The 13809-nt window shown below is 37.9% G+C and overlaps 1 pseudogene; it reads left to right on the top strand.

Annotated features, from left to right (window-relative positions):
- Positions 1 to 11776: 11776 nt before the first annotated feature.
- On the top strand, positions 11777 to 13568 carry LOC101975655 (COP9 signalosome complex subunit 5-like; annotated as a pseudogene).
- The last annotated feature ends 241 nt before the right edge of the window (positions 13569 to 13809 follow it).

Here is a 13809-nt window from a genome sequence, read left to right on the forward strand (position 1 = left end):
TCCCTGTGCTAGCCCCTCCTCTGAGAGCTGGAGAGACAGGTTTCCTTTTTGCCGCTGGTGGGAGGGGGGAGTTGGAGGTCAGGTGCCTTTTTACCTTTCCCCAAGCCTCTATTCATGCTCACTCTGTTAACCACGCCCCTGGAAAGCCGGGGAGATATTTTATGCGATTTCCCCACTGTATTGGAGATGGTCTAAATGACACACCTGTTCTATCGCTGAATGAGCTGCAATCTGTCAAAAACTGGCGATGGTGATGTCAGCTCTCCAAGATGGTGGCCGCTGGCTTCCTCGGTGGGCTGACCGGTGTGGAGGACAAAACTGAACCACTTCCTTCCCCGTCTCAAACCCAGAACTCAGCCCAGAGCACAGTGAGGGCACAGCCAGCAGGAGCCCACAGAATCTGCAGCACACTTCCTCTGCATTGCTAGCACGCAGTTTCCCGGCAGGCCACAGTCTCTAGCAGTGGGGCGGGCCACCGAACAAACAGCTTGAATCTCTGGGCGCACGGTTCACTCGCAGTTGAGCCCCAGTAACCGATCCTCGGGCGATGGAAATCCTTCCTCTAGGTTTTGGTGCACCCCAATTTTGCTGGAAATTCCTAACAAGATAGCTTTTGGCCGTTCTAACTCGTTATTCACCTGCGCAGTGACGCAGTACATGGGGGTGATGCACTCTATTCGCTGCCATCTTCCACTTCTAGACATGCTTCTTATATGGGGAGGGTTGGGGGGCTTTGGAGAACTTTAGATGTAATCTTGCTGAATTTACTCCAATAATTATGTATTTATAAATTCAATTTGGCACATAGTACTGGGTCAATGCTATGCTATCAATTTTTAGATATAAAATGAGCAAGGCAGGAAGCCAAAAGATTCCTGTTGATTGTTTCCTGGAAAGTTGACAATTTTCAGCAGCATATCTTAAGGGAATGCAATTTGCCATAGTCCAGGCAGAGGAGGAAAGTTCAATACACAAAACCCACAAAGCCATCGTGAGAATACTTGATTGCCCAGAGACTGCAGGTTTATTCTCTGAATAGCCTCCTTCCGAAAGCTGTACATTTCATTAGTTAGAACTCTTGAATTTAGAGGGAAGATGAATCCAGTCATTGACAGTCTCTAAAGTCCCCTGAACCACCGATAAATATTAACTAAAGTTTCCATGTCAAAATTCACTCCTATGAAACTGGAATTGAAAACCATAACAATAAAAGCTTCAGGCTTTCTTAGGGCCATGTTGGGCCCCTTGAAAGCCACAGAGAATCCACTCAGCATCTGTGGTGCAGGAATGAAAGCACATTCATGAGCAAGACACACATACTGAGTGTGAGCCAAGGGGTAAGTCTGGGAGCAGATCACGGAGTGAAAGGGAGATTAGCTCTGCACTTGTTCTGCAGGCTCTGTTGGCATCGCTGAGATTTCATGTCCTTTATTCGTGGATTCTGTGGGGGAAATTGAGAGTAACATTCAGAAGAACTGAATTCCAAGTATTTGAAAAAACATGAGAATTCAACAGTTTCTAAGAGCCCTAATCTTTCTCAGCATTTTGATTGTGCCAGTAATTGTAAATCTCATCTCAGCAGCCTGTACCCAAAGGCCCCACAGAGGAGAAAGAACAGTACTTCAGGAAAGCTCAATTTGCATTACAATTACTGAATGTACACAGTACTGCCAAATCACTTTAGTCAGCTTTCCAATTTAAACTTAAACGACTGAGTGGATCTTCTAAAATTCCTAATACAAATTCATATATTTGAGAAAAGAAATCTTTGTTTGTTGATGCATGATATAGAAATCATCTCATAAGCCTGAACTTGAAAGGAATAAAGTGTAACATTTAGGGAAGCCTATATAAAGAGGTGCCGAAAAAGACTGAGATTTTTTAAAAGATTACTTAAAATTGTTTGTTTTGTATTAGTTGAGTGTTAGGACAATTTGAGTTACAAGTGCAGAAATCTAGAACAAATTATTTTAAGCAAAAAAAAAAAAAATTGATTATGGGTCCAGCCACTGTGCTGGATCCAAGATCTCAACAATATTATTAGCAACCTCTCTTGCACTTTCGCCTCATTCTCCATCTGTATTCTTTGTTAACTTCATTCTCAAGCAAGGCTTTCTTCCTTTTGAATTGCAAAGGTGGTCACCAGCAGCTACAGGTTTAAGTCAATCAAACCAGTAATCTCATGGAAAGAGTTTGCCTTCTTCCCCAGGAGGAGTTAAGGGAATGACGTTGATTGGATAGATCCCTGCATGCTCCATCCCTGCAAGATCATGTTGAATTTATTTTTCCTAGATGGATCATGGCCCCACGTAGAGGTAGGGAATTGAGTTGGCAAGACTATAGGAATAAAAGCCTATATTTAATCAGAATGTCTGAGGAGTGGTTCCTAGAAGACCAAAGATGGAAAGGATGTGGTCAGGTAAACACAACCGGTTGCAAGAATTATACAAATTCAAGTTACTTCTAGTAATAAAAGGTTATTGTAAAAATTCAAGTGTAAATAAGAAAGATCAGGAAATAGTCTTAAAAGCCTTCATAGGAAAATGAAACACAGTTCCTATAATGCCGAAGTCTGGCTGGGCACAATTCAGGAGCCACTTGTCAAAAGAAACTAACTTTATTTTTAGAACTACAAACGCCAAACAAAACAGCTCCTCAGGAAAAAACCCTCAGAGCCCAACTGCCACCACCGGCTTCCACAAGCCTCTCACCCCCACACCAGCCTCTCCACCTCCCACAATCCTCCTGCTCTTGAGGCCGATTGGCTGGGTTGTGTGGGCGGAGCCAAAGAAGCCCCCCAATGAGCAGCTCCGTGGAGGAGCCAATCAGCTAGATGTTGCTGGGGCTGCTGTGAGCCAATCATCAGCTGGCAGTCTGAAGGGCAGGGAAACAGCCCAATGAACATCACCGCAGAGGAGCCAATCAGCTAGATGTTGCTGGGGCTGCTGTGAGCCAATCATCAGCTGGCAGCTGGAAGTTTGCTGGGGCCCCTTTGGTGTGGCTCTCAACACTATATATCTGTAACTCAAGTAGTCAGACTGTTACTATGGAACAAAACAGCTGCTCTAGAAATGGCCACATCCTAGAGTCCTAGAGTAGCTTCTGGCATGCTCCTTCCTATAGGACTTGCCAATCCTGATGCTTCAACTTTTGTAGCCACTAACTCATTTCTGCACTTTGTTTTTTCCCCTCTCTTTAAATGATTTTATTAGATACTTCCAAGCACTTTTTCATAGTGATTTTTACCAACCTACATGACCACTAGTACTGCTGAGAGCTCCAGTCAGTCCACATTTCAGCATCCTTGGTTTTGCCAGTTGCTGTTGTGTTTTTAATTTTAGCTGTTCTAGTTGGATAGGTAGCACTTCAAGTCATTTTATTTTGCATTTTCCTACATACTATAATTTGGAACCCCGTTTGCATATGATTCTTGACAATTTGCATATCCTTATATGTTTTGTGGACTATTGATTCAAACATTTTTCCCCATGTCTAAATGGGGTTGTTTGCCTTCTTATTATTGAGTTGTCAGAGTTTTCTATACATTCTGGACATAAGTTTTGTTGTGTTTTCCATATAAATATGTTAGTGGGGTCTTGTACCATGTTAATGTTAGTGGGGATTGCTCTGTGTTTCTCAGTTCTTATGTTCTCACAAGAAAGGTTTTAAGCAAGGCACAAAATGTAGTAAAAGTACAAGATTATTAAGAAAGAAGACACCCCCAAGGGAGACAGTGGGTCATCTCAAACAAGTCAGTGACAGTTCACTTCTTATGAGCTCAGTTTTATTGGGTCATGGGGAGAAGTTGCTAGAAGGTCCTGCCCAAGTATGGACTGATAAGACTTCATTAGATTCTTGAATCTCTACTGTGCATGCTTTTAGATACCATAGGTATCTAAGCCACAAGGAGGGAGACAAAGCTACAATTACATTGATATTATAAGACCTTGCTAAAAACCTAAGGGCAACTCAGGGTCATCCAGGTCTGGTTAAAAAGTTCTAATTAGACCTTGTTTTATAGAATTTATGGTTGGCAGGCTTTGGTCTTAATCAGAGGGACTCAAGGTCTAGTGACCATCATGAGTTTTATGGTTGTTTGTGTTTATCTTGGGCCACATTCTGATCAGCATTGTTTGTGCAAGGTCTTACTTAAGATGTTTTAGCAATTAAGTTGTTTTGAGCAACCATATCCTTGCCCTTTGGTTCTTACCACCTGAGTTTGTCTATCTTCCTCTGATCTTTAGAAGAAATAGTTTATAGAACTAGGATCAGGACTAGCTGTACTACCAAGACAGGGATGTTGATTAACTGATTTGTTTTGTACTAAATATTTTCTTAAACCCCTGACACTTCTCATGTGTGACTGATGCCTAATAGATTATAAACTGATAGAATATATATGTATGTATTCTATCATATATATGTATATATATATATACATATATATTCTATCTTATGTCAGAACTTGTGAGATAGATCCAATGCAGAACTTAGTAATTTATAGCCTTAATTGTATGTATTAGAAAACAATAAAGATAGAAAATTAATGAGCTATTTTACTAAAATAATTTTGGAACATTTTTTAATTCATTTTGTTGAACTTATTTTCTTAGTCTGTGTCATGACTTTTCACTACCTAAATGATCTCTTTGATGAAGTTTAAATTTCAATTAAGTCTATTTTTTTCTTTGATTGGCAGTGCTTTTCATATCCTTTAAAATAAATCTTTGCCCATACCAGGGTCATGCAGATATTCTCATATTTTCTTTTAACAACATCTTTGTTTTACTTTAAGTTTAAGTTGATGATCCATCCCACATAGATTTTTGTGTAGTGCATGATAACTGAATGAAGTTTCATCTTGTTTTCTAACTTACTCAATACCATTTGTTGAAAAGAACATTTAAATTATGATTTTTTTCACCAATGAGTTGTGTAGTATTTTTCTGTGAGTCTGTTCTGGACTCTATTTTTCTCAATTGGTTTAATTAATTATCCCTACTCCCATGTCACTTTGTGTTAATTAATGTAGCTCTATGGTAGTTCTTCAAATCCTTTCTCTTGTTGTTCTAATTAGTTATTCGTGACAATAGAATGCATTTTTACACAGCATATATAAATGGAGACTGACTTCTCATTCTTCTGGTTGTACATTATGTAGAGTTACACAGCTTGTGTAATCATATATGTACATAGGGTAATAATGTCCAATTCATTCTTCTATCCTTCCTAGCCCCAGACCCTCTGCTCTCCATTCACTCTACTCTGACTACTTCCCTAGCCCCGCCTTTTGTGAATTAGTCTCTGCATATCAGAGAAAATATTCAGCCTTTTGTTCTTTGGGATTGGCTAATTTTACTTACCATAATATTCTCCAGCTCCATCCATTTACTGGCAAAGGCCATACTTTCATTCTTCTTTAAGGCTGAGTAATATTCTATTGTGTATGTACACCATATTTTCTTGGTCCATTCATTTAGGATGAACCAACTAGGTTGATTCCATAGTGTAACTATTGTGGATTGAGCTTCTATAAACATTGACATGGATTTTAAGTATTTGGGGTATAAATAAGGAGTGGGATAGCTGGGTCAAATGGTGGTTCCATTCCAAGTGTTCTGAGAAATCTCCAGATTACTTTCCAGAGTGGTTGCACCAATTTGGAGTCTCACCTGCAATGTATGAGTGTGCTTTTTCCCCCACATCCTTGCTAACACTTATTATTGCTTGTATTCTTGATAATTGCCATTCTGACTGGAGTGAGATGGATGGAATCTCCGTGTAGTTTTGATTTGCCTTTCTCTAATTGCTAGAGATATTGAACATTTTTTCATATACTTGTTGATCAACTGTATTTCTTCTTCTGTGAAGTGTCTGTTCAGTTCTTTAGCCCATTTATTGATTGGGTTATTTGGTTTATTGTGGTAAGTTTTTTTGAGTTCTATGTATTTCCTGGAGATTATGCTCTATCTGAGGTACATGTGGTAAAGATTTTCTTCCATTCTGTAGGCTCTCTCTTCATATGATTGTTTCCTTTGCTGTGAAGAAGATTTTTAGTTTGAACCCATCCCATTTGCTGATTCTTGATTTTACTTCTTGCACTTTAGGAGTCTTCTTAAGGAAGTCAGGTGCTAAGCTGACATGATAAAGATTTGGGCCTACTTTTTCTTCTGTTCTAGTGCCTAAGTCTTTGATTCACTTAGAGTTGATTGTTGTGCAGGGTGAGAGATAGGGGTTTAATTTAATTTTGCTACATATGGATTTCCAATTTTCCCAGCACCATTGTTGAAGAGGCTATTTTTTGCCAATGTATGTTTTTGGCACCTTTGTCTAGTATGAGATAACTCTATTTATATGGGTTTGTCTCTGTGTCTTCTATTGTGTTCCTTTGTGTATATTTTGGTGCCAATACCATGTTCTGATTACTATGGCTGTGTACTATAATTTAAGGTCTGGTATTATGATGCCTCCTACTTTACTTTTCTTGCTAGGGATTGCTTTGGCTATTCTGGGTCTCTTATTTTTCCAAAAGCATTTCGTTATTGCTTTTTCTATTTCTATGAATAATATCATTAGGATTTTAATAGAAATTGTATTAAATCTGTATAACAGTTTTGGTAGTATGGCCATTTTGATGATGTTAATTGTGCCTATTCAAGAGCAAGAAATTTCTTTCATTGTAGAGACCTTTCACCTCTTTTATTAGATTTATTCCCAGATAATTTTTTTTGTCTATTGTGAAAGGGGTAGTTTTCCTAATTTCTCTTGCAGTTGATTCATCACTGATGTATAGGAACACATTTGATTTTATGGGTATTTATTTTATATCCTGCCACTTTGCTGATTCACTAATTAGTTCTAGAAATTTTCTGGGGTTTTTTTGATCTTCTAAATATAGAATCATGTTGTTGGTAAATAGTAATAGCTTGAGTTCTTTTCCTATTTGTATCCTTTTAATTTCTTTCTTCTAACCTAAAATGGCTAGAGTTTCAAGGACGACATTGAAGTGATGAAAAGGGGGCATCCCTGTCTTGTTCCAGTTTTTAGAGGGAATGCTTTCAATTCTTCTCCATTTAGAATGATGTTGGGCTTAGTCTTAGCAGAGATAGCTTTAACAATGCTGAAGTATGTTCCTACTATCCCTAGTTTTTCTAGTGTTTTGAACATAAAGGGGTGCTATTTTGTTGAATGCTTTTCTGCATCTATTGAGATGATCATATGATTCTTGTCTTTAAGTCTATTGCTGTGATGAATTACATTTATTGATTTCCATATGTTGAACCAATCTCATATCCCTGGGATAAACCTCACTTGGTCATGGGGCACTGTATTTTTAATATGTTTAATATTTATATGTTTTAATATGTTTAATATTTTTAATATGTATGTGATTTGCCAGAATTTTATTGAGAATTTTTATATCTATGTTTGACAGGGATATTGGTCTAAAGTTTTTCTTTCTTTGATATATCTTTGTCTGGTTTTGGTATCAGAGTGATACTAACCTATAATAAGTTTGGAAGGGTTCCCTCTTTTTCTATATCATGGAATAATTTGAGGAGTTTTGGGGTTAATTCTTCTTTGAATGTCTTATAGAATTCAGCTGAGAATTTGTCTGGTCCTGGCTTTTCTTGGTTGGTAGGCTTTGAATAGCATCTACTATTTTATTGCTTGAAAGCTATCTGTTTAAGTTGTGTATGTCCTCCTGATTCAGTTTGGCTAGATCAGGTCTCTAGAAATTTGCCAATGTCTTTAAGATTTTCTATTTTATTGGAGTGCAAATTTTCAAAATAGTTTCTAATTATCTTCTATTTCAGTAGTTTCCATTGTGATACTTCCTGTTTCATCATGAATTTTAGTAATTTGAGTTTTCTGTCTCTTTCTCTTCATTAGCTTGGTTTAGGGTTTATTGATTTTATTTATTTTTTCAAAAAACCAACTCTTTATTTTGTCTATTTTTTGAATTGTTTCTTTTGTTTCAGTTTCATTGATTTCAGCTCTGATTTTAATTATTTCCTGTGTTCTACTTCTTTGGTGTTGACTTTTCTTCTTTTTCTAGGGCTTTGAGAAGTAATGTCATGTCATTTATTCATCAACTTTCTATTCTTTTAATGAATGAGCTCAATGCAATTAACTTTCCTTTAGCACTGCCTTCATAGTGTCCCATAGATTTTGACATGTTGTATCAGTGTTTTTTTGTATATCCTCCTTGATTTCTTCTGCTATCCATTTATCATTCAATAGCATATTAGTCTCCAGTTATTAAAGTAGCATTTGTTTTTTATTCTATCCTTGATTTCTAATTTTATTTAATTATGATCTGATAAGATGCAGGGTATTATCTACCTATCTATCTAAATCTATATCTCTCTATATAAATATATATATATTTATATCTAAATATATATATTTATATAGAGAGATATAGATAATATATATATTTTGTATTTGCCTAGAGTTGCTTTGTGGAGCTAGATATGGCCTATTTTAGAGAAGAACCCATATACTGTTATGAAGAAAGTGTATTCACTCATTGATGGATGAAATATTCTGTCTGTTAAATCTGAATCATTGATTGTATTATTTAGTTCTATAGTTTCTTTGTTTAATTTTTGTTTGGAGGATCTATCCAGTAGTGAAAGAGGTAGGTTAAAATCACCCAGTATTATTGTGTTGTGGTCTATTTGATTCTTGAAATTGAGATGCTCCATTTTGGGGGGCATGAATATTTATGATTGTTATGTCTTGTTGGTGTATAATTCCCTTAAGCAATATGAAATGTCCTTCTTTATCCCTTCTGACTAAGTTTGGTTGAAGTCCCCTTTATCTGATATGAGGATAGAAAGCCCTGCTTGTTTTTGTGACCTATGTGAGTGATATGCTTTTTCCCACCCTTTCACATCAGTCTGTGAATGTCTTTGCCTATGAGGTGAGTCTTCTGGAAACAGCATATTGTTGGGTCTTTTTTATTTAATCCAAACTGCAAATATATGCCTTTTGATTGATGAGTTTAGGCCATTAACATTCAAGATTATTATTAAGATTTTTATTCCTGGTCATTTTGGGTTATTTCTAGTTTTTAATATGAATTAGTTTATCCTGTGGTTAACTATTCCTTTAATGTCATTCTTCACTGGTTTTCACATTTTTTTCCATTTCATCTTCACAGAATATCTTGTTGAGAATGTTCTGTAGTGCAGGCTTTCTGTGTGAATTTTTTTAACTTCTGTTTATCATAAAAGATTTTTATTTCATCTTCACATCTGAAGCTTAATTTTGCTGGATATAGAATTCTTGGTTGGCATCCATTTTCTTTCAGAGCTTGGTATACATTATTCTAGGATCTCCTAATTTTGAGGGTCTGGGTTTAGAAATCAGCTGAAATCTAAATTAGTTTCCCTTATACATAATCTGATATTTTTCTTTTGCAGCCTTTAAAATTCTATCCTTATTCTCAATGTTAGACATTCTCATTATAATGTGCCTTGATGTGAGTCTAGTGTAATTTTGTACATTTCAAGTCCTGAAAGCCTCTTGCATTTGATTTTCCACTTCATTCTTTAGGTTTTGGAAATTTTCTGGTATTATTTTATTGAAAAGATGTGTATACCTTTGGTTTGTGTCTCTGTGCCCTCATCTTTCCCAATAAATCTTAAATTTAGTCTTCTAATGTTATCTCATAATTCTTAGAAGTTTCATTCATAGTTTCTTAGCATCTTCTCTCTATGGTAGCATCTATTTTCAAGATTATATATTTTGTCTCCATGGTGTTGATTTCTGTTTTAGTCAGCTTTTTTACTGCTTGACTAAAAGGACCCAAACAGAACAACTGTAGAGAAGGAAAAGTTTATTTGAGGATTCATGGTTTTAGAGGTCACAATCCTTAGACAGCAGTCTCTATTCTTCAGGGCTCAAGGTGAGGCAGAACATATGGCAGAAGAGTGTGTCAGAGGGAAGCAGCTTACATAGTGATCAGAAAGCATAGAAAGAGAGTCCACAGCAGGATACAAAATATATATACCTCAAAGTCATGCCCCCGGTGCCCTATCTCTTCCAGTTACCACTCAGTTAATCCCATTAGGGGATTAATTCACTGGTTGGGTTAAAGCTGTCACAACCTAATCAGTTCTTCTCTGAACTTTCTTGCATTGTCTCACATGTGAACTTTTTAAAAAATATTTGTTAATTGATGATGGACCTTTATTTTTTATTTATTTATGTGCAGCATTCAGACTTGAACCCAGAGCCTCACACATGCTAGGCAAACACTCTACCACTGAGCTACAATCCCTCATATGTGAACTCTTGGGGGACACCTCACATCCAAACCATAACATTTTCCATTTAATTTTTAATTTGGTTTGCTGATTCCTTCATTTCAAGGATATCTGCTTGGTTTTTCTTCAGAATCTCTGTTCCTTTTTTGAAGTGATCTTTCACTGCCTATGTTTTCTCTCTGATTTCACTCCTTATACTGTTTTTTACTACACAGATCAATTTAACTATGTACATTCTAAACTCCCCTGACATTTTTTCACTGTGATGTCAATGGATTCTGCTATTGGAGTATCTTGGTTTGTTTGTGGTGATTTGTTCCTTTGTTTTTTCATGTTGTTTGTGTGTCCTCCCATCTAACAGTGTGGATCTGAGGCAGTAGAATTTCTACCCTGTGGACTTATGGTGTCCTTGAAGGTTTCCAGTCCCTCACTGTGTAGGGGGAGACAAATAATAACAACAATCAGTGTAAACAATATACAGCATTAAACCAAATAGTTTCCACCATGATGTCTACAATGTTGATCATCACAATAAACAGAAACTTGCTGGTCCACAATGGAAAACTGTACCCCAGGGTACTCCCTTGGATTCCACTTGTATGGTAGGGGACCAAATTCTTTTTTTTTAATATTTACTTTTTAATTGTAGTTGGGACACAATACCTTTATTTTGTTTATTTATTTTTATGTAGTGCTGAGGATCTCACCCAGGGCCTCACATGTGCTAGGCGAGTGCTCTACCACTGAGCCACAACCCCAACCAGGGACCCAATTCTTAGTCCCCTATGTCATCGTGGACCCCACATTTCCTGGTCTCAGGTTGAATATCCAAACACTCTCTCCCACTCCCACTTCTGAGTTCCCTGCCAGATTCATCTCCTGTAGCAGGTTCTGTAAGCAGCCACATTGGAGGAGGAGGTAGAGCCGGTAGATTTCCAAGACCAGTTGTCCCCTGTGTAAACTCTTCACGTTTGATTTTTCTCCTGGTCACTTAAGCACACTCTCTGTCACACAGTGTGTGCTTACTGGGCCTATATTTAGGGCCAAACCCAAGTGTGCCAGGAATCAGCACCTTCAGATGCTGGCCCCAGTGCTGCTGCTGCATAAGGGCTCCTTCCTTTGTTTTCCGCATGCTGCCTGGAGAGATGGTGGCTCCTTTCTGTGCATAAGGATGTTGTGCAACGCATTTTTCAGTTTTGTTGGGCAATGTCCTTGATCTCCAAACATTCCATACCCAGACATGCCTTGGTTCTCCCAAAAATGCAGGTTCCTTTAATTCCCTTATGACTCCACTATGCTCATAGAGGGACTGCTGTGGCTGGTGCTTCTGGCCCAGCTGTGGCCAGCTGTGCCACTGAAGAGTTTTTCCTTATTTTATTGTATCCAAACTCCTGTGTCAATGATATGCTTTAATGATCCAGTTTTAAAATCCAGTAAAGTACCCCCCAATTTTTTTTTGTTTACCCACCTTGCAGAGAAGCTGCCTGACTGCTTTCTTGATTTCATGCCATGGAACATCCAGGAAAGTGACCTCCTCTATTCTGCCACCTTGAAAACACCCTAGTTCTTCAAATTTGATGGTCTATGTACTCAAACTCTTTTTTCTTCTACAAGATTGATTTGACCAGGAGAGCCTAGTAAAAATTTGCACACCTGGTGGGGAAGGTTGGAAGCCCACACCTGGAAACTCAGTGAGGTCAAGTTGCGTTTTGTTTGTAGAAGCGACAACTTCTCCAATTCCTTGGTGATGGCAGTGTCTGGGAAAGGTATGGCCCAGAAAACCTAGGAATTGGCCAACAACATGCAGGAAACCTAGAGTAGAGATGAAATCTACAAATACAACAACCAAAAAAAAACAGCCGCAAGAAATCCTGGCGGCAAAACCCTGGACTAAGGATCACCATTACTTTAAATACTGCAAAATCTCACTTTGGCTCTACTAAAAATGGTGATGCATGCCAGATCAGGAAGCACCTTGGAAGTGATGAGTTTGATGCTAGGAAAGGTGGACGGTGAAACCATGCTCATTATGGACAGTTTTGCTTTGCTTGTAGAGGGCACTGAAACCTGAGTAAATGCTCAGGGTGCTGCTTATGAGTACATGGCTGCATATGTAAAAAAAAAAAAAAAAGCCAAACAGGTTGGTTGCCTTGAAAATGCAATTGGCTGGTACCACAGCCACCCTGGCTCTGGCTGCTGGCTTTCTGGGACGTTAGTATATAGATGCTTAACCAGCAGTTCCAAGAACCCTTTGTAGCAGTGGTAATGATAGACTCAGCCTGATTTTCTCTTAAAATTGGGAGCCATCTCTCCACAAAGCCATGAAAAGCTAATTTCAGCTTTACTATAAATTACTGCAAATTCTGAACTTGCTTGGAATGCCTGCCCGTGCCTTGAACTCACCCATGCCTGGCTCTCTGACCAGATAGCAGCCCTCTCTGAAACTTTAGTGATGCCTCACAAATCTTGGCCTTCCCTGGCCAGATAATGACCCTCTCTGAGGCTCTGATGACCTTCATAAATTCTTCATAAAGCAAAAATGTAAACTAGCCTTTTTTTGTTATCTGTAACCCCCTTTTATGTAACTTTCTGGGCTATAAAGCTGTGCTGTAAGAAAGCTGCAGTGCTGTCTTGTTCCCGTGGTTTTTGTGGGGAGAGGCAGACCAGCCAGTTGAAATAATAAGCTTGCTTTTATTTGATTTTAATTGGAGTCAGTGGTCTTTTCTTGGGTCCTGGTCTAACAGTAATTGATCCAACAAGAACAATATCTGCAGGAAAAGTGAATCTTGGAGCCTTTGGGGCATACCCAAAGGGCTACAAACCTCCTGATGAAGGACCTTCTGAATATCAGACTATTCCACTTAACAAAATAGAAGACTTTGGTGTACATTGCAAATAATACTATGCCTTAGAAGTCTCATATTTCAAATCCTCTTTGGATCGCAAATTACTGGAGCTTTTGTGGAATAAATACTGGGTGAATACACTGAGTTCCTCTAGCTTGCTTACTAATGCAGATTATACCATTGGTCAGGTGTTTGATTCGTCTGAAAAGTTAGAGCAGTCAGAAGCCCAGCTGTGCTGAGGGAGTTTCATGTTAGGTTTAGAAACACATGATCGACAGTCAGAAGACAAACTTGCCAAAGCTACAGCTGTAAAACCATCATAGAAGCCATCCATGGATTGATGTCTCAGGTTATTAAGGATAAACTGTTTAATCAAATTAACATTTCTTAAACAGTCACTGATAGTACTTTTGCCTCAAAACTGGTATGTGGAAAAATACTCAAGTAATATTTTTAAAACCAGTTAACAAAAATCTGATTACAGTATAAGGTGTTCTGAAATGTCCTGAATATTAACATCCTGTAATTAAACTCTATAAAATGAAAAAAAAGATTGATTTGGCCAATCTAAATTCATTGCATTATCATATGAATTTTAAAATTAGCTTGTGAGGCTGGGGTTGTGGCTCAGAGCTAGAGTGCTTGCCTAGCATGTATGAGGCTCTGGGTTCGGTTCTTAGCATTAC

Source organism: Ictidomys tridecemlineatus, chromosome 1 (genome assembly GCF_052094955.1).
Source record: "Ictidomys tridecemlineatus isolate mIctTri1 chromosome 1, mIctTri1.hap1, whole genome shotgun sequence".
In the NCBI taxonomy this organism is placed as follows: Eukaryota; Metazoa; Chordata; class Mammalia; order Rodentia; family Sciuridae; genus Ictidomys; species Ictidomys tridecemlineatus.